Below are 18,462 nucleotides of genomic sequence, written 5' to 3' on the forward strand. Positions count from 1 at the left end.
GTAAACCAGTATGAAGAGAGTCTGCCCATGTGATGAGGAAGTGAGCATAGTATGGCATTGATTGTTGATTTTAGTGTTTTGAATGACAGTGTGTTCAATGCGACAACCAGGGATTTTCTTCATGAAAATTGTGTGTAATCCAGATAATTGTGTGTAGTGGTTTGAAACGAGTGTGTTTTAAAACTGAAATGTGAGTGTTAAGAACGAATTGTGCTTAGTGTTCAGTGACATTGCTTAGGGGAGTTAGGGGGAGATGTTCCGAGAATTGTGTGTGAAGTATCAGAAATTGTGTGGAAGCAATCGAGAAAAACTGTAAAGCACGTCACTCATCAACATCACAGTGACCCTCTGATGAAGACGGAAGTAACACCGTCGAAACATGTCAGGTAAAAGATAAAAACTTTTACATATCTTAGACAAAATAAAACCCTAAGTGTTTAAGTTAAACAGTTAGACATAATGAACTTAATACATAAGACAAACAGACAGACAAAACAACATGACCAAAAACACAATCTCCTTGGCGGAGGTTATGAAAAGATCAAATTTGGCAATAGGCAGCACAGTTTCAATGAGCAGTATGATTGCAGTACCACCCCCACATTCAGTATCTATGTGTCATCCCATATTCCCATCTATTTGCCCCAAAAAGTCCCCATGCAGGATATCCTGAGCTGAAATAGCTGACACATCCTATAAATATCCTACTACCCTCCTACTATACTATACGTTGGGGACATTTATTTTGAGGTTATTGCGCAACCTCAGAGTACACTGAGTCCACAGTGACATGTGACTGGCGGGGGAAATTAAGCTGAGTTTCGTGGGGTTGTGTGTGTACGTTGTGGTCACAATGTGAAATGTCAAATGAAGAGTTTGAGTTGCAAAAGAGAGTATATCCATTTTGGATCATTGTGGGAAATTGACATTTTTGTATTTGGCATTCCATTGCATTGCATTGCATTGCAAAATGCATTTTATATTGGTTTAAAAAGTATGTTCTCAAAATAGGGCTGCCTGCCTATACTGGTGACAAGGTGACCCTCTGGTGAGACGACTCACTCCCAAAGCGTGTGACTTGAGGACAATGTAATATAGTCAAGTTTGACCCTGACCTCTTCTGTTACTATGTAACATGTACTGTATGTAGATGTAAAGCAGGGATGGGCAACTTTCATGTTAAGAAGGGCCCAGGGGCGGAGCAGAGGGGGGGGGGGCGGGGGGGGGGGGGGGGGGGGGGGGCATAGGGGCCAGAAACCCCCCGCCTCACCACTTAGGGGGGCCCCCTGCCAGTTGCTTTCGATTGCCAAACTTCTTGTAGGGGCCTCATTCTACGACATTTCGTGGGCCCAACGCCTCAAACACATCTCCCGCCCCCCCTGTTCCAATACTAGTGCTCCGCCCCTGGAAGGGCCACATTATTTCATCACCACCATACTCATGAACGGCCATCCGGGTACTTTGCTCTTAAATTTGCGTTACGCCCCTTTATGGGTGAAAACAAACCGAATGTCTCATTGACTTACATGCTAAATCGGCTAGCCTAAATGAACACATTCCATGCTTCAGCCACGGCTGTTTGGCTATATTGTTTGAACAGCTGGCAACACAACACGTTTTCGGCATGTTGCGCGTGAACAACGATAGTCTACAGGTCCGTATCTTACGTTTATTAAACCCCAACATCACCAATTGACTTGCATGGGTTGTTTTCCCCCACAAATGGGCGTAACGCACATGGAAAACGTCACGCCGTTCATAAGTATTGGAGGGCCACATGACCTGGGATTGGACTGCAACTCAGAGTTCGAGGTGACAGCCGATATTGCTTAGAAGGAATGAGAGTGTTTGGGAGTTTGTCGGCCAACAGTATAATTTAACGGATTAATTCAGTCGTGTTTTGAAAAATCTGGTTTATTTATTTCCGTAATTAAGTTTTATCTAAGGGCCACACTGAGTGAGGAGGCGGGCCGCATGTGGTCCGCGGGCCTCCAGTTGCCCAACCCTGATGTAAATAATAGCAGTTTGTCAGTGTGAGAAATACAATGTGTCGAGTGAGAGACTTAGAGCGGGCCAAAATGAGTGAGACTCACTCCCAGAGTGAGACTTGAGGCAAATGTGATAAAGACAAGTTGGTGAGCTTCGGAGAGAGTGATGAAGCCATGCCTCAGAGGTTAGATCGCTGTCCTTTAGATCAGAGGGTTGCAGGTTCCAATCCCACTCTTACCAGCGCGTACATCCATGGTTGAGGTGCCCTTGAGCAAAGCACACAACCCCACTGTGCTCCAGGGCCTGTTTCCAATACCCTGAACCTATATAACTGTAAGTGTGACGGAGGTCTTCCTGCATCTATTCGTCCCCCTCGGGGCGCGAACCTGCGACCTCCTCAACTACATCGATTCGGAAATGGGAGGCACAGCACGATACCGCTAGACTAAAGAACCGGTCTTCCAGCCCAACGGCATCGCCATTGTATGAGGCTTTCGGGAGGGAGGTTTACTAACATTCCACGCTAACTCTGCTAGTTAGCCTCCGTTACGCTCTCCCCCTTAAACCTCACACCCATCCGGGTCACTGCTATCATATGTGAAATCCAGAGCACATACCAAACGGAATCAGGATTTAGCTTGACTGGCTCCATTCACTCCCATTCAAAATTACAATCCCACAGTCTTACAGTCTCATGGACCAGAGGTAGAAGAGTGTGCCTTAGTATATGCCCCATTGCCATCTTACTAAATTTGGGTTGTTTTAACCCTTAGTAACCCGGGAGGCTCTATCGTTGTTTTAACCCTTAGTAACCCGGGAGGTTTCTGGTTCGTCACGTCCTGATATCGTCCTCCTGGCTGTTTCATCGCGTCCTGCTGTGTGTGTGTGTGTGTGTGTGTGTGTGTGTGTGTGTGTGTGTGTGTGTGTGTGTGTGTGTGGTCACATCCTGCTGTCGTCCGTCTGTTGCACTTCCCTCCTGCCATTCCTAGAAGCAGCGCTCTGGAAACTCACAGTCGATGCCACAGCTCACTCTCTTCACTAAAGCTGAAAGCAGACTCCACTCCTGTCATAGTCATGCTACTACTACTACTACTACTACTACAGTACTACTACGACTAATACTGCTGCTACAGACTTGCTCATCAGGGAAACTTATTCCTTCCTTACTAATCAACATGTGGTGATGATGCAATACTACGTACTGCTACTTCAAACTCTAGCCCATAATATTCATCACCAGCCTGGGAATCTAAAGAATGATATGAAACACTAGGCCCACTACAACTACTAGTCATCACCACCCTGACCCAAACAGTATGTCTACCTAGACATCATCCTCCATACCGACGCGTAGAATGCCAGTAGAACGCGTCTTATCCAATCAGATATCGCAAAATAAATTGACCGGATCTAACTATTGTATATATCGGTATCGGATTTTTTACCTATTAAAACCAATATAATAATGCTAGAATTACTGTACACTTTTCTGCTTAATTATTTTTCTATTTTGCACAGACAATGTTAATATTTGGAAAGCTTTGTTGCATTCGAGAATGCAATCAGTGGGGCATTACAATAAAATTAAGCATATTTTGTTCCACAACAGCAGATTTCTAATGTTACCTAAAATTTGTCATGAGGAAAAATAACCCACATATATTGGCATCGGTATCAGCCGATATCGGAAACGACAATTGAGAGTTGGACAATATCGGCATATCAGATATCGGCAAAAAAGCCAATATCGGGCATCTCTAGACAGGTACCTTTTCACGCCAACTGAAGAAAAACCAAATTGTAGCATCCTATAGAGATATCCTCCACGCTCCTGCACTTCACAGTCTGGTCACAGGAAAGGACTGGTAATTGCAGGGAAAGAAAGAAGTCACAGGAGCATCTTCAGATGTGAAAGTTTAATTGTTTTTGCAAGTGGTGTCAAGACTAACGTTTCAACGTGGTCACGTCTTCTTCAAAGTCATATTGAGAGAGATCATGAAGGTCTTGAGTCTCGTTCCATTGTTGTTTCTTCCTCTATTTCTGTGGTGTTGGTGGCGGCTTGCATAAGATGCGAGCTATGTAGTGGTGTGGATTGGCACTACCGATCCAATTCGATCATGATTCGGGAGGTAGCGATTCGATTCGTTTCGATTCTATGCGATTCGATCCAATCCGATTCAATTCTACAATGCATTGCAATGCATTACATTTCTACTGAAAGCAAAGCAAATGTTTCATCAGTCATGATGAGGCAATACAAGTAGTCAGATACTGAGCAACAATTTATTGGCTGTTTTCTGTATCAGTCTGTATCAGTCTTGCAATGCTTTGAAGTACTTTTATTTAATTTATATTTAATATTTAATTTGCTTCCGAAATATCCACGGAAGTAATTGAAACTTTGGAACTTGCCACATTGAATTGGATCGTCCATGCCCCGCATTGGATTGCATCGCCGGATCGATCATTGTTGACGCCACTAGACCTAAGACAAGGTCTCCTAAAGCGGCGTTCACCTGACATCACATGGATCCAGGAAAAGAATGTGCTTGATATATCTGACTCTAAAAGAAGATTCTTTGTTGTAACAACTCAACAGAAATGGCGCTTCTTGAAGGATACTGGTCTTGTAGCATTTGGTCAAATGGAGAATAAATAGAGTGCCCTTGGCGCTGCAGATGGCGGTCGGGTAGCGCACATCTTTTGCAAGCCGTCACCAAATACCATGGAAAGAGAAGCAGCAGGAGGGGAAAACACCCTGTTAGGAGACCGGATTTGAGCACACTCCTTTGCATTGGGTGGCCCGAGTTTGAATCACCTTACTCTACTAAGAAAATCTTTGCTTGTAGCATTTGCTTGGCTTAAAAGAGATGATGCTAGTCTTGCAGCATTGGGTGACTTGTCTTGTTCCATCAGAGATGGTCTACAGGGCTGGTCTTGCAGCACTGGGTGACTTGTCTTGTTCCATTGCTGTTGCATCATCAGTTGCCCTCATGAGCCACAGAAGACGAATTGCTGTGACGAAAGATGGAATGAAGTGCCAACTTCTACTTCCTCCCAGTTATGTCATGTCAGCTCTGCGCTGCGGTTGTGGTGTGCTGTGGTGTGGTGTGGTGTGGTGTGGAGTGGAGTGGAGTGGAGTGGTGTGGTGTGCCCTATGGGTCAACCGATACAGTTTTTTTAATGGCCGATGCGATACCGTTTTTTTTCATCACCCTTGGCCAATACCCGATTTCCGATACCCGATATTTGGTGCTGATGTGGGTTAAAAAAAAGGTTAAAAAAAGTTCAAAATAAACATTCCTTTAACATAATCAAATTGAGGTAGAACTTGTATCATACACCCACTCTAACAATCAAGTAATGTCTAACAGTCAAGTAATACAAAAATAAAGTGTCTTGGTGCTTTCAAAAAAACAGAATAACATAAGATAATAAATATTGCGTATCGGCCGATACGATACACTTAAAAAACACAAATATCAGCCCGATATATCGGCCGGACGATATATTGGTCTATCCTTAGTGTTCTCTCCTTCTGATGAGCTGATGTGTTGTCCAACTCCCAGAGATGGCCTTATGTGGCCTTATGTGGCTATGGCAGTGCTAGGGGTAGGGGGAGGGGCACCAGTTGTGGCCGAAGGAGAGAGAGGGAGAGAGAGAGAGAGTGTGAGAGAGAGAGAGAAAGAGAGAGAGAGAGAAAGGGGGTAGTGGTTACTACAGATGACCTTATGTGGCAGGGGCAGTGCCAGGGCTGCTGTCAAGGGCAGTTGTGGCCGAGTGAGAGGGGGGGGGGGGGTTGGGGGTTTGAACGCGGGAGAATTTATTTCTAGACTTTTTCTCAGTAGACATGCTGACTAAGGTGGTGGTTATTAAAGATGACCTTATGTGGCAAGGGCAGTGCCAGGGCTGTGGGCAAAGGCAGGGGCACCAGTTGTGGCCGAGAGAGAGAGAGAGAGAGAGAGAGAGAGAGAGAGAGAGAGAGAGAGAGAGAGAGAGAGAGAAAGAAAGAAAGGGGGTAGTGGTGGTTACAGATGACCTTATGTGGCAAGGGCAGTGCCAGGGCTGTGGGCAAAGACTGGGGCACCAGTTGTGGCTGAGAGAGAGAGAGAGAGAGAGAGAGAGAGGGCAGAGGGGTGGGGTGTGGGGTGGGTGGTGTTGGTGGTCAGTCTGGAAGTGGGAGAACTGATTTTCATTTAGCCTGGGAACTCCCATACTGCCTTTAGTTCTACACAATCGTTTCGATCTGAAAGACACTCACTTGTGATTAGGTCTGGTGTTAACCAGGCAAGGGCGCATTCAGGCCGACTGAAAACCGTGCCGTTGCCCGTTCCCGCACCTAACCTAACCTGCCGTTGTGTTCACGCCACAGATATTGCCGTTCGCGAACAGGAAAGTTGGTTTGCAATGCGAACCGCAAAATGCTGGGTTTTTCTCCGTGGACCGTGATGACAACATGGCTGTCAGCAGGTTCATCCAGGTAACATGTGCGGAAAAAAATCAGAGCCCGGTATGAACACGGGCGTTTCGCAGATAAACACTTCAGTGCCGAATGTAACTGGTGCGGGCAGTCTGGACATGGGTCTGGACATGGGAAAGCTGACCTCCTCTTAGTACACATACAGGGTTGCCAGATGAGGCTACTTGTATTGCCTCATCATGACTGATGAAACATTTGCTTTGCTTTCAGTAGAAATGTAATGCATTGCAATGCATTGTAGAATTGAATCGGATCGGATCGAATCGCATCGAATCGAATCGAATCGAATCGGATCGCTACCTCCCGAATCGTGATCGAATCGGATCGTGATGACAGTGCTGATCCACACCACTAGTAACTAGCCTAGCAACGGGGACGCTGGCGAGTCTTGCGCCGCTCCGCCTAGGGTATTGTTTATTTTTATTAAGTTTTTAAGGAAGTGATAGATTTTACTCGTTCAATCATTCTTTTTTTTATTTTTGACATATTTTTCTATTATAATCTGCAAGTTTTAGACGTTTTAACGTCTGCTCGTCATCTAAAAAAGGCTGCTCTGCTCTGTCGTGAGTTTTCCCAGATGTTGTCTCCGGTTTTATCCGGTTGAGCCTTTTACTTTTTTAACCAACCCTGGAACTTTAGAACCTGCTTTTATGACTGTCGCGGTTCACAATGCGGTTGGACAAGTACTTTATCTGGTCTTTACTCGCCTGGATTGTACTGTGCCTCCTCTACCATCCTGCTTCTGGTCTGCTCCAATACTCTGCTGCTGAGCTCCTTCGGTTACGTGGCTACCTGGCTGTCCCTCCACCTCCAACGCTACACCTGCATTCGGACATCGCCCTCCTGCCTCGACGGAGATACACACATCGGGGATCTCGTTGGACCTTCAACTTCGATGACTCTACAGCCATAAAATCCATCCGGTCCACCACTCATCGACCCCGCAGACTCGCCGGGCGTACTGTCAACCTCAATGTCCTAGTCACACCGGCTAGGTCAACAGATAACGCCGCCGCATCAGTTAAACAGGACACCACAGTTAACTTCGGTCTGCTCAACATCCGCTCACTCACGAACAAAGGCCATCTCATTCGTGATCTCCTCACCGACCGTAAGTTTGACTTTCTGTGTTTAACTGAGACTTGGCAACAACCTGGCGATTTCTCCCAACTTAATGACTGTACTCCTGATGGCTGTGTTTACATCTCTCAACCCCGTGGCTCCGGTCGTGGTGGGGGTCTCGCGATAATTCACCGCGAGACTTGGAAAGTCCAGCCCCTGTCTGTGCCCTTTTTCACCTCACTGGAGTGCATTGGAGTCAACTGCCCGGTCCCATGCCCACCATCATCGTTTGCCTTTACCGCCCTCCTAAGCCACACAAAGATTTTTTTAATGAATTAGGCTCTCTTCTCACTCACCTCTCCACCCTCTCTCCTAATATAATTCTCCTTGGAGACTTCAATATCCATTTTGACAATTCCCATCACTCCCTTACTTGTGACTTTTCTTCTTGCCTAGATAGTTTTGGTTTCCAGCAATTCATTGATTTCCCCACCCATACTAAAGGACATACATTGGACTTAATCTGTTGCTCTGGTCTCTCCCCCTCCAACTGCTCAGCTGATGACCTCCACATATCTGACCACTTCCTTGTCTCCTTTAATGTCACTCTCCACCTCTCCATCATCAAGACCCCTCGCCTTATCTCGTTCCGTAATATTAAGGACATTAACATTGATTCCCTTTCTACCTCTATTGAAACCATTCTGATTTCTAATAATCTCTCCTCCCCTGATGAACTAGTCACTCTGTATAACAATGGTCTTCACAATGTCCTTAATTGTTTTGCTCCTGTTAAAACTCGGTCTGTCACCTTTTCTCAAACTGCCCCCTGGTACACCCCTCAACTCCGGACCATGAAATCCAAAGGCAGACAACTTGAGCGCCTGTGCAAGAAAACTGGTCTCACTGTTCACAAAGAAATGTACCAAGCTCATATATCACTCTACAAGGACTGCATCTCTCAAACTAAGTCTGATTACTACTCCACTCTAATCTATGCCAATGAAGGCAACTCCAAAACCCTGTTCTCTGTGCTTAACAACATCCTTAAACCACCTGACTCTCTCCCTGCTCATATGTACTCAGTTGAGACTTGCAATTCATTACTGGACTTTTTTAATGAAAAAATCCATAAGATCCACCAACATCTTATCTGCAACCCCTCTTTTCCCTCCCCCGCTGATCTCTTCCCCCTTCACCAGTTATTTTCTAGTTTTCATCTCCCGGACTCCTCTGAAATATCTGACCTCATCTCCAAATCCACGCCCTCCACCTGTCAGCTTGATCCCCTCCCCACAACCCTTGTCAAATCCTGCCTCCCCTCTCTCCTCCCATTCATTTCTGCCATCATCCACTCCTCACTCTCCACTGGTACTCTACCCTCTCTGTTCAAAGTTGCTGCTGTCACCCCTATACTAAAAAACCTGGCTCTGATCCCTCTGACTACAACAACCTCCGCCCAATCTCCAACCTTCCGTTCATCTCCAAAATTCTAGAAAAAATTGTAGCTTCTCAACTCCATTCCCATCTAACTCTTAACTCCCTCTATGAGCACTTCCAGTCTGATTTTCGCCCCCGACATAGCACAGAAACAGCCCTAGTTAAAATCACTAATGACCTGCTCATGGCAGCTGATTCTGGTTTACTCTCTATTGTCATTCTCCTTGACCTCAGTGCAGCCTTTGACACCATCTCACATTCCATCCTTCTCCACAGACTCTCCTCAATTGGCATAAGTAACACACCCCTTGACTGGTTCCATTCTTATCTCTCTGGCCGTTCTCAATTTATTCAAATGAAGTCTTTTAAATCCAAGCCCTCCCCTGTCACCTCTGGTGTGCCTCAAGGTTCTGTTCTGGGGCCCCTCCTCTTCATCACCTACCTCCTTCCCCTTGGTAATATCTTCCGCAAATTCAATATTAATTTCCATTGCTATGCTGATGACACCCAGCTCTATTTATCTGGCAAACCCTCTGACACTCTCCCTCCCCCCTCCCTCACCACCTGTCTTTCTGAAATCAAATCCTGGTTCACCTCAAATTTTTTGAAACTGAATTCGAACAAAACTGAAGTCCTACTTATAGGCACCAAATCCACCTTATCCAAAGCAAATAGTTTCTCCTTCTCAATTGATAGCTCTCCTGTCTCCCCCTCCCCTCAAGTTAAGAGTTTGGGTGTCATGCTTGATGGCTCTCTATCCTTCCTCTCCCACATTAACAACATCACACGGTCTGCTTATTTCCACCTACGCAACATTAACCGTCTCCGCCCCTCTCTCACCTCCCATTCTACCTCCATCCTTATACACAGTCTTGTCACCTCTCGCATTGATTACTGTAATTCTCTCCTCTTTGGTCTCCCTCAAAAATCTCTCCACAAGCTCCAACTGGTCCAGAACTCAGCTGCCCGCATCATAACTAAAACCCCTTCCTGTCACCATATTACCCCTGCACTCCAACATCTCCACTGGCTCCCTATCAAATTTAGAATTCACTTTAAAATACTTCTCCACACCTTCAAGGCTATCCACAATCTTGCCCCTCCTTATCTATCTAATCTTATTCATATTGCTATTCCCTCCCGCCCCCTCCGTTCCTCTTCCTCCATTCTCCTCTCTGTCCCTTCTGCCCGTCTCAGCACCATGGGAAACAGAGCTTTCAGTTGCTCTGCTCCTCAGCTGTGGAATGCGCTTCCCCCTGACATCCACAGCACGAAAAGGGGGATTTGTGACAATGAGCTCGTCCCAAATCGCCCACGGACTTGCCTAACTTTCGTCTGATTTTGAGCGCTGAGAGAATGCGAAATTAACAGTTTTGGTGTCACGTAAATCGCCCGGAAGCGAATCAGAGCCGTGGAGAGGTCTCACAGCAGGGTGTTAATGGCCCAACGATTAACATGAAAGGCAATGACAGCCAGCCCGGAACGCGGACTAGCCTTGCTCTTATTGGACGAAAAAGACACGTGACTCAAAGTAAAAGAGCTGCGCTGTTGGTTAGCATGGTCGGCAGCTACGACCTTCTATTGGTCACGTTGGATTAATTTATGCATACCGTAGGCCTATACGGTAGGTCCGTATAATTATGCAAAAATTATTATTACTAATATACCTAGGTTGATTTTACTTTGTGTATTCACATCATTATGTTCACATCATTATAGACTGCACTGTGATGGGGCTTCAGCATGCATGATGTGAATTTATTGCTAAAATGAAAATGAATGAAATGAAAATGATTTTTTTAAATGCTTTTAATATCACACCAAACAATGTACACACACTTAGACAGGAACCGTGCATTTCATAAATATACATAATTTAAAACTACATACATACCCTGCAAACAATATACTCTAGGCTATATGCAGTGATGTATAGGCTACAGTAGCCTACTCAGGTCACAAATGTACAACTCAGAAACAAACACGCATCTCTCTCCCAAGCGGCGTTTCCGATTGTCTCCCACGTCCTAACACTGGCCGTCAGAGCAATGAAGAAATCTTAATACTCAACAGCACTCAAATTTTGCCTAGTAGAACAGGTGAGGTCAGGCATAAACGCGTTGTCCTGACCGTCTGTTAAGACAATGCGATGCGACACAGAAAAGACGGGCGGCTCTCCGTGCATAGTGACTAAAAGTTAGCATCAACTTTGAAAAAGGGTCAAGTCACCATCAGAAGAAAACGGCCGTCTTGTAAAACATGTGTTTGAGTGAAACGGTAGACGGTAGGGACTTTGCGAGGCTATTTATTTAATGCCTACATATAACGTGACCCAAAATGTCTCTAAGCTGCACGTTGCAATATAGCCAAGTATTCGAGAAAACCTGATGCAGCCAGAGTCCAACAACTTCAGTGCACCAGAAGTGAATTCGCCTTCTAGTTGGGTGCGTGCGTCACGTGTATTTAATAGAATATATGCGCATGTACAATACAGCTACCTTATTACCTGGAATATTTTTGAGGGCTGATATTACAAAAAGCTAGTAGGTAATTTTACTTTTCTTTTCTCTACCTACCATTCAACCATGAGTGGTTGGCTCTGTCCACCCACCAGTTTGAACTAAATAACTAAGATTTTTTTGTATTTTATTTTATTTTATTTTTTTTTGGGGGGGGGGGGGGGGGGGGGGGGTGAAAGGGGAAAATAAGTTCAAAAATGTAAATAATAATAATTAAAAAAAACGGATTTCATAGGCCCCTACGACAGGTTAGGTTTGGGAAGGGCACAATTCATAAAACTCAGAAACATACAATGCTTTTTCAAAAAAAGGGTTCTATGTTCCCCGCTGCATCCAAGTAGACTGCTGCCACATTGCTAAGAGCAGGTTGTTATTACACCTCTGACAGGTTAGGTTTAAGGATAGTTTTAGTCAGGGCACATACAAAAATGGATTTGAGTAAAAGTTGTCAATTCATAGTAAATATGAAAGTAAGAGGAAAAATAGTACAGGTACAGCATTTTAGTGCAGACTATACAGGTATGTACAATATTATAAACATTGCTGTTGATTATGTTCTTCAGCCGCCAATCATGCCAGCAGGGTCTACTGAAGGTCTCTGGTCACTGCTTCCTCGTCATACTGCAACAGGCACTCAGTCTCACTTCTGGGAGCTGTAGAAACAACAAATAAATAAATACTTCGTCATGCACCTCATATTGACATAGCAAATATATCAATAAGCAAGACATATTGAGCCCAACAGGGATAATCTTACACTATATCAGTTTTCTGTGGTCTCTTGTAAGATTGCCCATCACCATCCTGCAGGACACTACCGTCTCCCTGCCAGGATCTGTAGGATGTAAGAAAATAAAATCAAAACATAGCAATGCACAGCATTGACAACTTATCTATAAAGTAGCACAAGTCATATTGACAATGTAGGACAGGGGTGGGGAACCTATGTCTCTAGGGCCGTTTGCGACCCTTGAGGCTGTTTTATCCGGCCCCCGATATAATTTTAATGCAATTCCATCTTCACATGAAATATGACATATTTTGTAAAGGAATCTTAGAAAATACATTAGCAATACAATTAAGTTATATTCAGGGAACCTGAAGAAGTTGGCGTTTGTTTAAATGTGGCTGCCTTCAATATAGGCCTAAAGTGAAAGGGAAAATCCTGGTTTGTGTTCATAGTACGGCCCTTGGAGGACTTTTATGGCCCCTCGGATGAATTTGAAGTGGCCATTCGAATGAGAAAGGTTCCCCAACCCTGACGTAGGCTATAGGTTAAGCTTACCCTCTTTCACGCTACTGTGCCCATTTCGGGTTGACCTCCACACGCGTCTGTAGCACAGCACACAGGATTGCAGGACACAGCATCCTGCAGGACACTGCAAAAAACAAGGGGAACGAATAAATGACCTGTCCAGTTCTATAAAAAAGAAAAGAAATTTGATGCAGTGCCAGAGCTGTGGTAAAAGTAACCTTGGTTGTATAATCTAGGACTAGGGTGTGTGTGAGTGTGTGGTAAATCCAGTGTTCACATTATTCAGATATGAGAATTAATTCATTAATTTTAACTGATATCACCACATACCGATATCAGTGGCATTTCACCCTGCCAAGACACTGGACCTTCTATGATCAGGGCGTCCTCGTCATACTGCAGCAGGCACCCTGTTGTTTCTACAGCTCCTAGAAGAGAGACAAATAAATTAAATACTTCGCCATGCATCTCATATTGACATAGCTAATGTATCAATGAGCAAGTCATATTGGTCACAAAGAAGTTAATCTTACATTCTTTCAGTCTTCTATGGCAAGACTGCTCCTCATAAGAGCTGTTAGGCCTTCAAGTGACTCGTCTTCGCCATATTATGAGACAGCAGCCTGTGAAAACATGGTAAACAGAATAACCCATTAACCTTGGGTCCTAATATAATACATGGACATAAACTAGCCTACATTATTTAGACAATGTCAGTAGACCTCCACGTGAAACAATAAGAAAAAGTGACCATGCATAATTTCAATTTCTTGAAGAGGCCAGCTACACTTATTTGTGCAACAAGTGCTGTTTTGAGGACCCATACGTTTTAAGGACATGCTGCCTACTGTTGCAAATGCCAGGGTATTTCACATTGATTTCGGGGTGGTGGCGTGCTCTATGCCAGTGTTTCCCAACCTTTTTTTGTCTTAAGTACCCCCTAAGCCTTTTCTCATACCACAAGTACCCCCTGACTCATGCTTTATATCCCAATGTGACTATGCTCCATACATGTTTTCATTTTTCCAAGTACCCCCTGCAGGGTGCTCGCGTACCCCTAGTGGTACACGTACCCCTGGTTGGGAAAGACTGCTCTATGCAACACTTATTTGTGCAACAAGTGCTGTTTTGAGGGCCCATACTTTTTAAGGACAGGTTGCCTACTGTTGCAAATGCCAGGGTATTTCACATTGATTTCCAAACTATTTATTTCCTAACTACAGGGACGTTAGTCGATACATAGTAATGACGCTACGACCAAGCTACTAGGGAATGTAATTAAACTAGTCGCTTCGCTACTGCCCAGCACTGAAAACCAACATACCCAGACGGCACACCAATCTTGCCAACGTCGCCTAGATGCATTTTTGCCGCTGTAAAATACATTGGCAAGACGTCCAAGCGTTAGTTCATCAGCGAAATGCCGGGCAGACGTGAAAAATGAGCAGTGCCCAGCAACTAGTTGATGAGCTAACGCAATAGCATGCTAACGGTAGCCTTTGTCAATCTTAAGCGCTGGGAGATGGTCACTCCCATGTAAGATCACTCCCGGACGTGTAGTCCCAGGTGACCCTATCAATCCCAGGCGTTCTATCCCACCCGATTACATTTCTCGTATTATCATACACTACCACATACAAGCAATTTAGGGTTAGGTTTAGGATTAAGGTAAGGGTTAGGTTTAGGGTACGTAACAAAAAACTAACATCAAAAAGATAACTAGCTCGGTGGGCTCGATAGTCTGGCTAGTGGGAGCGAACCGACTGGGGATCGAACCGCGCTGGGAGCGACAAACTGGGAATCATCTTTAGGCAGGGGAAAGGCAATTGAGAACGAGCAATGTCAAACAACTTACCATCAACAAGTATACTTAACATATTCACCGTTTCACTACTGCATTTTGTCATTACGATGCTCGCAAGTTATCAGAATTGAGTAGCGTACAGCAGCAACAAGAGTAGTCACATTCATTGAGGGGACTTGTGCTACAACTTAGCAATGGCGGATCTGTGTTCAGAGGAGCTATTCAATCGCTCTTGAGTACTGAAACTTTAAACCACAGTTGAGTAAAATTTACTTACATGTATGTGAAGCCCATTTTCCGTTGGTATGTGAGGAACTTTCCCCCATGTCGCCAAGAAACTTGTAACAGTGAAACCACACAGACAGCGCGTGGTTCTGTTCAGATAGGTCGGTGTTGTTGACCGCGGTAGATGGCTTCTTTGTGGCTTGTGTGTGGAATTCGCATTGTGCGAATTAGTTGTACTGCCACCTAAAGGCTTGGTGTAGAACTAATTTAACCAGAGACAGTCTGTTTTGAACTTCCTTGAACAATCCTTGCTTTAGTTCAGAATAATTTAAAAACCAGAGTGGCCAAGCACATTGATGTTTTTCCTCAAAAGCAGGGGTGAGGAACCTTTTTAATTCAAAGGGTCACTTCAAAATGTAGGCTATGTCCAAGAAAGATCATTCAGATGTTTCTATTCTGATTTCTATTCGGTTCATTTAAATGTTTATAGCACCGATCGAATTGTTCGATCAACTTCATTTCTGAGCTTATAGTATCATAATAAAATGTACTGACAGCAGAGCTGTGGCTAGAAGAAAGGGTTGGGGAACCTTTTTCATTCGAAGGGCCACTTCAAATTCCTACCATGGTCATAAAATCCTCCGGGGGCCGTACTATGAACACAAATCAGGATTTCCCCATGAAATTTAGGCATATATAGACACCTTTAGGCCTATATAGACATATAGACACCTTTAAAGGTAGACACATTTAAAACAGTCCCCACCTTTTCTAGGTCCCCTGAATATAGGCCTAACTTAATTGCATTGGAAATGTAATTTCTAAGATTCCTTTAGGCCTGCAAAATATGTCATAGGCCTATTTCATGTGAAGTTGCAAAACATTATAATGATATCAGGGGCCGGATAAAACGGCCTCAAGGGCCCTCGAGACATAGGTTCACTACCCCTGGTTTAATGGTTAGTGATTCTGAAAAACACCACTGGGCAGCGTGAACAAACATACATACAGACACACACACACACACACACACACCACACACACACACACACACACACACACACACACACACACACACACACACACACACACACACACACACACATTTTAGTAAAAGGCCAAAAAATGCCCTAGGGCCCCCAACAATCCCGTTGCCTAGGGACCCCAAAATCCTAGAAACAGGCCTGCCGACCCCCCACTCCCTCCCACCCACCTGACCTCACCCCACCCCACCCCACTTGAAATTCACTGTAGCAGCTCCCGACCTGATCACTGGCATTTACATATTAAAGGCTCTCCTAAGAAGGGGATGGGAGGGGGGCATGGGGGAGCCGCAAATGCTGTGGCTTGAGGTATGAGGCAGTTTAAGGTGCAAAACTCATCCACATATTCCTCTTTTCATGCAGTGATCCGCAACATTGAGTCTTTACCCCTGTTCAAATCAAGACTTAAAACTCATCTATTTCAATTAGCCTATTCTTTATGATTCTTTAACTGTATTTTGTTTTATTTTTTTTTATTTTTTTTTTCATTTATTTTCTATATATTTATTTTTTGTTTACAATCTGTTTATCTGTCTTGTTTTATTTTGCCTCTCTCTGTACAGTGTCCTTGAGTTTTTTGAAAGGCGCTTTTAAATAAAATGAATTATTATTATTATTATTATTAAACATAGGCTACAGCTCTGAACGGGGTAATGACTTTCAAATTATTCTGTTGCAGGGTTGCCAGATGAGGCTGATGATTTTCAGCCCAAAAAATGCTCAAAACCAGCCTAGAAGCACAAAATGCCACCAAATTGTATTGATTTCTATGGCAGGAATTGAGCGGGTTTTTCTTCTAAATGCCATTTGTACCTGCACACTGCCATCCTAAGCAGCCCAATTGGGTGGGAAACAGCCCAATCTGGCAACACTGTACAAATGGTGAATGAAGTGTAGGGAGAATTAAGAATGATTTGAATCTGCAGCCCTCTGATCCTAAAGTGATACTGTCCCATTTTTGGAAATAAGCTTATTTTACACCTCCCATAGAGTTAATATTGATTTCTAGCTTCGATTTTATTTTAAAAGCCATACAGTGCCAAAGTATGAGACAAGACAAGTGATTAGATCCGGTGGCTGCCATGTTTGTTTACAGATTGCGGTGGATCTGGTGCACAGCATTCTGGGTACAATATGATGTCAAGATAAAGGGTTATCTCAATTAATTTCCTATCCCCTACCCCTGCGTCTTGCGCGTTCAGATGAAGGGTGGAGGGGGAGGCAGAGGGGGAGGGATAGGGGAGGGGCGTAAGACAATGAAATGAAATTCACCCTTTGATCAAATGAGTGGGAGGAAGACTTTAAGGGCATTCATGGGTAAGTGATTAGAGCGTCAGATTTGTAGCCCAAAGGTTTGACTCCTGACCCGCCAGGTTGGTGGGGGGAGTAATTAACCGTGGGGGGAGTAATTAACCAGTGCTCTACTCTCCCCCATCCTCCTACATGACTGAGGCACTGCACCGTTGGATGCCCCTTGCACGGGTGAGGCATGAATGCAATTTTGTTGTGTGCAGTGTACACTTGTGTGCTATGTCATAATGACAATGGGATTTGGAGTTTCCTAGATGGGATAAACATTCAGTATGTGCTTTCTGGCCGACTGTGTGGAAGTGCAGACTTCTCCGTCTCTCGATTTGACCTCCAGTTACCCTTTATGTTAGAGTTCATGACCCCATGGCACTTCACAGGAGGGGTGTGTGTGTGTGTGTGTGTGTGTGTGTGCGTGCGTGCGTGCATGCGTGTGTGTGTGTGTGTGTGTGTGTGTGTGTGTGTGTGTGTGTGTGTGTGTGTGTGTGAGCTGTGTTCTCTTGTGTAATAAATGCAGTGAATGGCACTTCACAGGAGGGTGTGTGTGTGTGTGTGTGTGGTGTGTGTGTGTGTGTGTGTGTGTGTGTGTGTGTGAGTGTGTGTGTGTGTGTGTGTGTGTGTGTGTGTGTGTGTGTGTGTGTGTGTGTGTGTGTGTGTGTGTGTGTGTTGTGTTCTCTTGTGTAATGAAGGCAGTGAATGGCGGAAGGTTCTCTGCTGTCTTTGTCATCTTGTTGCTTTTGAAAAGCACATCGAAACCACACACACACACACACACACACACACACACACACACACACACACACACACACACACACACACACACTCCCAAACAGTAGCACATCGAAACCATGTTTGTTTTTTTGCAGGCTCATGAAAACCAGGGGGACTGCGTGTTCTTCGAAGCCCCATCGACATTCAGATCACTCCCCATCAACATTCAGTACAAAGGAAGGTTGCCGGTTCGACTCCCGACCCGCCAGGTTGGTGGGGAGAGTAATTAACCAGTGCTCTCCCCCATCCTCCTCCATGACTGAGGTACCCTGAGCATGGTACCATCCCATCGCACTGCTCCCTTATGGCGCCATTGAGGGCTGCCCCCTTGCAAGAGTGAGGCATACATGCAATTTCGTAGTGTGCACTTGAGTGCTGTGTCACAATGGAGTTTCCAAGGTGACCTTTCACTTCACTCTATCTTTTCATGACGGGATAGGCAGAACACGCACACATACACACCAGCAGGAACACTGTGTTTCTGCGTCACTTAGGACGGCAGTGGAATTCTCAATGAGAGCAAGAGGAACACACACACACCAGGCGTGACGCACACAGCGGATGGA

General features: G+C 44.7%; 1 long non-coding RNA gene across 1 annotated transcript; it reads right to left on the minus strand.

Moving 5' to 3' along the window:
- Positions 1-11,674: 11,674 nt before the first annotated feature.
- Positions 11,675-15,319, minus strand: LOC134444006 (uncharacterized). Its single transcript, XR_010033832.1, has 6 exons — positions 14,827-15,319; positions 13,279-13,368; positions 13,076-13,173; positions 12,776-12,869; positions 12,248-12,325; positions 11,675-12,143 (listed from the first exon to the last, which is right to left on the minus strand). It is a non-coding gene; the product is annotated as an uncharacterized LOC134444006 (long non-coding RNA).
- Positions 15,320-18,462: the final 3,143 nt, after the last annotated feature.

Source organism: Engraulis encrasicolus, unplaced genomic scaffold (genome assembly GCF_034702125.1).
Source record: "Engraulis encrasicolus isolate BLACKSEA-1 unplaced genomic scaffold, IST_EnEncr_1.0 scaffold_424_np1212, whole genome shotgun sequence".
Taxonomy (NCBI): Eukaryota; Metazoa; Chordata; class Actinopteri; order Clupeiformes; family Engraulidae; genus Engraulis; species Engraulis encrasicolus.